General features: G+C 33.5%; 1 pseudogene; it reads left to right on the top strand.

The window, feature by feature from the left end:
* Window positions 1-449: 449 nt before the first annotated feature.
* On the top strand, window positions 450-2,421 carry LOC138313780 (bifunctional 3'-5' exonuclease/ATP-dependent helicase WRN-like; annotated as a pseudogene).
* The last annotated feature ends 6,236 nt before the right edge of the window (window positions 2,422-8,657 follow it).

The raw sequence follows: 8,657 nt of genomic DNA on the forward strand, positions 1-8,657 counted from the left end.
TTACGATCAATTAAAGTAAAAACTTTCATAAAAAATGTCTATTTGCCGATTAATGCAATGCTACAAATGTAAATCTATAAAAAATCGAATAAATAAATAAAATATGGATCAGATATATATGTCCAGACATTAAATACAGACATAGATAAAATTTACAAAAGTGAATGAGAAGAAATCATTTTGTAGATATTTTTTATTTATTTTACTTTTATTTATTAGGCCTATTAATTTCTTTTGTAAAAATCCATTTACTACCAATTTCATTTCTGCTCATAGAATGCTCATTGAAATTTAAATAGTTGTGTATTCCATTGAATGATTTTACTATTTAATTTCATTTTTCTAATATGAATAGTCCTGTTTAAAATGGAATGCATCGCCCAAAAATACATTTACATGTATACGATTCATATTCGCGTGTGCATGTCCCCATATGGGCCTCACAGGTAATGGATAAATTCCCAGAGGTTCTGGCGCTTGCTACGTGCGCGGCCGGTAGTGTTGACAAAATGTCGGTCGATTTTAGCCGAGAAATAGGGTCAAATTAGAGGGCTCCCCTTCCCTTACTTCAATCGATATTTTTCTTAATGACATCTAGCATGCATTATAAAAATGATGGCCTGAGCTAAAGGTTAAAAATTTCGAGCTGTCTTACGAGCTAGAAGAACAATACCCCCTACTAACATACCAGGTATGTGTCAAAGCCGTGTTTGATCGGGACAAAATTTTTGACAGGCATCCTTAATCGATGGTCGGTCGTACCTGATTTGGTTTCCCACACCTTTTAGAGGGGACTGCAGTAGCGGAAAAGTTCAGTCAGAAGGTAATATCTTTTCCGCTACACAGACAGTAGCTAACATTGGGCCTATTTGGATATATTGATTTATTATTTCTTATTTTTGATGTATTGTACAGTTCAGTGTCTGAAATCCTAAATCACCACTCATGACGATTTTCTATTCCTCTGAAGAAAACATGACATCGAAAAAAAAACGTCGCCAGCCATGCCTGGCTGGTTGGCAGTGTGTTAAAGTTCACGAAACTGGTATGAGGATCAGGATAAATCGAGTGGAGTAGTAGATGAGATGGAGGAGCACTATCACTATCAGGAGAAAATAGCTGTCATTCACGGAACCAAGATAGATCTTCTTCACATAAAACCGTCAAATTCAGCAACAGACAACTTAGAAACCAAATTAAGATAAAAGATTTGAATAATAAAGTGATAAAATGTAACAGTAAGGAAGAAAGACAGAGTCAAGCAGCAGCAGAGATATTCCAGAAGAGGAGATGGATGACTTTTTACCAGAAATGTTATTCAGGGTGGGGTACTCTGACATACTCATGCCACAAAAATGACTGCAATGCATTGTGTGAAGACATAGAATCAAACCTGGAGGGAGATTTCCTGGGATTTGACATGGAATGGCCAGTCACTTACAGACCTGGTCAACAGGATCCCACCGCTGTAGGTAAGACTGACATTACAGGTATAGTGTCGTATTGGTTGTTCTAATCAATACAGGTAAGCACAAGCTAGGAGAGTATATCAAGCCTCAATAAATATTCAATTAACATTTTTACTAACTTTGTTCAGTGGGTATTCAATGTGGCTATGTTTGTAATAAGTACATGACAAATATCATCAACATTGAAACACATTTTGATTTTTCCAAGAATCTATTTTGGTGGATAGAAACTACTGTTGAAACAATCTGCCACAAATCAATATATTGTGGATTATGATTGTTAAGAGCCTTCTAATTGATTCTAGTTACAAATGAAATGCTCTGTGTATGAACAAAGTGTTTTGAAATATTGATGGTTAATCTCAAAGTATACCACATATATTCCCAAATATTTTGTAATGTAGTATAAAAATCACCAGGATAAATTAGTACACACATTTATCAATTTAGTAATAAAGAATTATCTATAGACAGGAAGTTATTTTTACATGTAATGCTTAATATACATGCATGGTGCGTGCATATATCAAATATTAAAGGGTTTGATGTTGACAATTTTCTGTTGAAATTGTACTACGTTGATAATTAAATAATTAATTAATATCTATAAATACGTATTTTATTGTTTTGTAGTTCAGATATGTACAGGAACCAAGCAGGTGCTATATTTTTCACTATCAGTTGCCATGGGGTGTATACCACCACAGAGTGAATAAACTGCTGAAAAACAACAACATCAAGAAGGTGGGACGTTGGAATCTGAGTCATGATCTTTGGAACCTTGCGAGGGTTTTTGATGATTCAAGTAAATACAAATAGTAAACAAATTACTATGGTTGATCTTGGGACAAGTTTGCAAACAAAGTTTCTACATAAGCATCAGAGAACTGGAATTTGGATGGTCATGTTAGCGGCATCTTTTCAAGTAAAAAGATAAATAAGAACCCTCATTGTGAGTGTTAAGTGGAAAAGTATCATGGTCTCCATTAATACCTCTTTCAGAGAGACCCAAAAAGATTGTTACTTCAGATAGCAGTATGGCTTAAGTTAGTTATGAGATATAGTCAAAGATTGTATAGAAAACCTTTTAATAAAAAATAGAGTAGTAGATAGCTTTTGCCAGGAGTTTAGAAGGCACGAATATATGATTCTCAACGCTAAAAGGGAAAGGACAGCAGCTGAAGAAATTATCATGAGCAAGGGGTATTGTGAAGTTACCGCGTCCTTTTGTTAGGTAATATGTGCGATGAAATCATATACACAACATTTGTCTTTATATTAGAGTTAAGTAACAGTGCAGCTTATTATTTTTTGTTGTATATATCAATGAACAATCAATGCCATTAAGTATCTCCTTTAGGCAAATTACAACTTTTTGCGACATGTGTTTAAATTTGTATTGAAAAAAAACAATCTTGTAATGGAATGTTAGTCTCATGTTACTGTTAGGAAATGTTGTATTGAATTGATGTATTTGCAATCTTAAATTACACTATTTTTGTAGCTAGATCAATCTGTAATTTATGTGGCTGATTAGGTAAACTAGTTATTGTATGAACCAGGTCAAATCAACTTATCTATTATAAACATTAATTAATTAAAAGTAAAACTCCAGGATAAATATTATCTGGTCAACTGTATTAATTGGATGAATTGGTTTCTGATGTATTAGTGTATATTGGGCCGATTCTATTTACCCGGTTTAAATAAATAAAGATTTGTTGAAAAACAATTGTTAAAATGTTTTTGCTTGGGCACCTCCTCTATTGAGATGTTTTATCTGATGATTGACCAGCGATCTTTATTTTACGACACAACAACCAACACATACATGGTAGATCTAATTGAATGATAGTGGTGTGATAAACAAATACAGGAGAACACATCCATACATGTAATATGCGGACATAGTTGTACCTTTGATGACAGGGGGCGACCTATTATTTCGACCAGCACCAATTTTCGCCATCGCAAGTGTATTTTAAATTGTTACACACAAATTTTTCATATAGAAAGTCATTTTTCTGATCTATAGAATGACCCTTATTTGCAGGTTTCCACAAAAATATTACTTAAAAATTTGTGTGTAATCAAACAAATACAAATGCGATTGCGAAAATTGGTACTTGGCGGAGAATTGCTCGAAGACCAGTAGTCAAATATCCAAAATAATATGAATTTACAGAGATTGATGGGTGGGAAATTTACACAAGAAGAAGAGATTCATGTGTTCCAGTAGTGTAAGCTATTGTTTCATCAGTAACAAACTGGATATTACATATAGGCTAATGAACCAGCAATGTCAACAGATGAAAAAACGTCTTTACGAAACTATAACAGAGACAATCTTCCTAATATTGTATTGTAATTGAATTTAATTGCCTTCAGTAGTAGTAAGGATATTTTCACTTGTCTTTGTCCAGAACCCTTAAAAATTGCTCACGTTCCCTTCTCTCTGATTGGTAATTTATCGTTCCTGAAATGATAATTTAAATAAGAAAATCTGAACTAGAGGTATTGCCCTGGTTCGCAGCTCATCATTCGAGTGCATTTTACAATCCCTCGCTGTAAGTTAGTCCTTAGGCCTTTGGAAGGGAATTTAGTTACTAAAATAAACGAGTTGGTAGTTCAGAGTTTCATAGGCCATGTGTTTAAGTTGTCATGTGTGTATAATAAAGTTGGTTTTGGGTTTGTAAGAGATATATCCTATCGCCATAATACAGAGGGAAATGGAATGCACAGGACCATCATATTATGTGCAATTGTTACATGATACTTGAGCACATTTCGTGATGGATGAAGGAACTTCCGAATATTTTCCTGCCGTATAGTGAATTATGCACTTTGGTGTGGTTGAACAACTTACGTACGTATTGTCATAAAAAAGGTACCTTTGATTAACATACATTGGATTTACCATTGTAGGGTGGTTGTATGTCAATGTTAAGGGCAACATGAAAACTTTAATAAGCACGTTGCTATCTTGATTTTTAGGACCATTCTCGATGTTCCGAAAGCACAAGCATTGAAACAATCAAGCATTCATGTTGACCTTCATGTCTAAATGTAACAAATTTGATCACGATGGTGGGGAAGCTATTGCACAAGGGATACAACATTGAGGACTGTCGTTCACTTTGAATATTACTGGCAATAATTCAATTTTGCTTGTTTTTCAAATCAAAGCATTTTCAAAATTGGATTATAAATATTAAGTGATCAGCCCATAAAAGAAAAAAATGGCGCCGGGCCGATTGGGTAACGTTTGCTTCCTGGAATGGGCTGAGATGGTTCGGGCGTAACTGAGTTTCATATACAAAGGAGTCCCAAAATGCATTTTGAAATATTGATGAGATTATCTTTATTACTTTTTTTAATAAAAGTCAAAATTAACTGGAAATTATAAGGATTAATTTGAATTTGAGTTTTTATGTTATGGAGATATACCACTCAAAAAATCATGAGTAGTCTATCTCATCATTAACCGGCCTTAGGTAAAATATCTATTACAATGTATAGACCTTAAATATACACTTTTTTTGTGAATTATATGTAAATATCTCCTATATAATAAGTATATGTTGACAAGAGATCCCATACAAATTGGAAGCGCCGCACCTATTACAAGTGATCGTACTGGTCAGTCAGATGGAAGGAATCTTTTTCTCTATATTTTCTCCGAAATTACTCTTGCTTGAAATATTGAATACACGTAAGGAACTTATGTGCTTTATCCTGCATAGCAACAGCACAACTTCACAGTGTCCATATCAAATATGGCCTCTGTCTATCATGATATGATTGATTGCATTCGTTACATTATACAGAATAGAACTGCAGAACTCCATGATGGGCATGCTTCCCATTCATAACTCAGAAATCCACATTGTGAATACCTACCGGCGGGCTAATGAAAAAACTACACATTAAATCCTAGTATAATAACTTTTGCACTTTTCTTAGTAAATAGTGTGTAACAAACTTCAACTATCAAAATAAAAGACTAAGGCAGCCTAGTTCGAGCGCATCTTGTCTTTTCCCCCCGATAAGTTCCAAAAATGCATATGCACAACTATGGTCATTGGGAAACGGTATGCTTGAAAGAGAAAGATTCCTTTCTTACTTTCTAAGAAATAGCGATAACAAGAATTGTCAATGGAAGGACGGATCATGCGACCAAAGATTTTTAGATCTCTTTAATTATTGTTTTCCTCGTGTTTTTTTTTATTTTTTCAACATAGAAATACAGTTCACATTACAATAAACAATAAGAAAAGTATATACAAAAAACAAATCTAATTGGTACATTATTATTCATTCATGTTGAAAAAAAACTAGATTTCTTTTTGCTTGAGGATCAATTGTTTCTGTCAATGCATTAAATAGATTAAGAATTTTTGACTTAGCTTTGTATTATTATTGAATGATTTGGATTTGCTTTGTATGCCTACATGTATATGAACGATTTACATGTATATTTTTTCGATGGAATACGGTTCTGATGTTTAGAATTTACTGATCAACTGTTAAGTCGATAACTTTAAACTGTGTTCTGTTATGTTTGCATTTATCTATGTTACAACTGGAATCACATTACAAAAATAATAATTACAAATTGTCGAACTGGAAAGAATATTGAGAGAAGCTATGCTTTTAGTATGTATGTAATTTCATCCAATCATAAATGCTTCCATTATCTTTTTTGTACAGCATGTTGCGAACATTCCACAAGCAACTTGCTACCTCTTTGCTTTGTGTACTGGTGCTGCCAGGGTTATTAGTCTGATGATAGAATGAGGATGATAAACATACGTCAGCATTATACTTGTAATTCGAAACAACATCTCATATTAAACTTTTCACCTAGTTGTATATACTATTTTTCATTACAATATCCGAATGGTTGGACTTCAAGCAGAATTTTAGGTTCGATACATTTAACCCTGATACATGGCTCTCCTCTGCCATGTGAAACAAGAGGAAATATGCATTCCCCGTCCCTGCCTCTCTTCCCTGACGAAACCAGATCTTATGACTTTGTCTGTATGATTCCCCACCAGGCTTTTGTATAATATCATCATATAAGATAGTCTTTCAAGCATTCCAATGTGTAAGTCCATAACTTTTTTTGGTCTCGCTTATTTCTGAAATTATAATTTAAAATGCTTAAATGAAAAAAGATATATATACAACATAACATTAATCAACACTGCATCGATTCCAAAATAACAGAACATCAAAGATATGTAAAGTACAATGGTATTTGATACAGATAAAAGCTGATAAACTTATACAAAATCCCGGTTGCAACATATAAATTTTTGTATATTGAAATTAGACTTTAATTAGTTCATGCAACTGATTATTTTTTTATTTTCCACTGCATACTATATCTTCACATACTACATGTATATGTTATAAAGATGCAATAAGGAATTTGAAAAAAGCTGTCACAAAGAACACGGTTTTGTAACATCGTCCGAGTTCTAATTCAATTAATATGTGTTTTCTTTAGATTTTTGCAATTTCGTAGCAATTTTATCTATTGGATAAATGTTTTTATTCATTTGACCATATGCTCCAACACATTGCCTGGATATGAAGCTCCGACTAGTATCTTTGTAATGCTTACCTGGCCTGCCCAGATACCGTGCTTGGTTTAGAGTCTGAGAAGTTATATACATCCCTCACCCCCTCAAGCTTGGGATTGATGGCGGCATTTTATAGTCGTCCAAGCACCTTCAAATGATGTCTTCGATCCACCTGTCACAAAAAATGTACAAGGCCATCTTATATTTCCACCTATTTTTGTGATTGATGTCAATTTATGAGAAAAAAATCGGAACACATAATATCCATGCAACTATAATTTTTACGCCAATGACATCGTAGTAACAGAAAAAGAGTAAATAATTCCCATACCTACACCCCGAAGGATTCTTAGACCAGCCCCCAGTAAACCCTCGTTCGAACGTGGTCAGCTAGACCATTTTCCACAACGCCCGGATGCAGTGACGTAACTGTAACGTTGCTGTCTTCCGCCAATCTGCGATTCATGCCTAAACAATTTGCATAATCGAGTAAATATATATGTATACATATATATAATAAATAATAAAAAATGAATAAATAAAAAAACATAAATCAATCGATAATTCTATTAAATAAATAGTCAGTTTATGGTATCTTTGCAATTTAACACGTCATATGGAAAATAATTCCAACCATCTTAACAAATTTTAACACTCCCCTATCTCATTTACCTTTAGTGAAATTAAATTTATAAACTAGAGGTCAATATTTTAAAAATATAATACTATGCAAAATTCATTACGCACCCTGATACAATTTTGTGACCTGTTAGTTAGAAGGTCAATCCGTCGAACGTCGCTCTCCGGTGAACTGTTTATGCCCTGAATCTCGATCTAACCGAAGGAACACAACCCTGTGAGCTATGCTATGAAACTAGGATAACACGACAGTCTGGACTGGGAAGTCTTCATTATTGTTAAAAAAGATGCGCGCCGTTTGAGCAGAGAAAGTGGCTTTAAATAATTGACCTGAAGAAATTGAAAAAACACTTGATCATATTAAATTCATAAACGAAAGCCGGTGTTTGTTATCAGGATTTTTCAGCAAAAAATATGAATTCGAGCAAACTTGACAAAATTCTAGAGAATCATGACTCCAAAAAGTGAGGATTACACAAAAACATTCTATGTATGGTTCATTCACAACCCCACTTAAATTCAATGCAGACCTTCGAAATGGTCCCTGTGGTATTTTGTCCCATGGTTACAAGGTAACAGTGATATAATTTGGAAAGTTAGATTGAAATTTTTCTTTAAAACGTCAAGTTATATAATAATGCTTTTTTTCAGTGCAGAACATGCACCTTTTTTGAGACTGAAAGCCAAAAGGACTCACTTTTAACTAGTGTTACATGCATATAGAACATGAATAACTAAACTTTATTTAGCAGTTTTAATATTACATTACCAAAAATTTTTTACCCTGCCAGGCTAGTGTGAAAATTCAATTAGTTGGTGGATCTCTATACACAATAATATCTAGAACGGAATTTCATTAATTATAAATTAAATATGACACTTTTAATACCTCTAAATAGATATTCATTTTGTCCAATCCTCTGTGTAAAATTCGTAAAAATAAAAACAAACAGACATT

Source organism: Argopecten irradians, unplaced genomic scaffold (genome assembly GCF_041381155.1).
Source record: "Argopecten irradians isolate NY unplaced genomic scaffold, Ai_NY scaffold_0922, whole genome shotgun sequence".
In the NCBI taxonomy this organism is placed as follows: domain Eukaryota; kingdom Metazoa; phylum Mollusca; class Bivalvia; order Pectinida; family Pectinidae; genus Argopecten; species Argopecten irradians.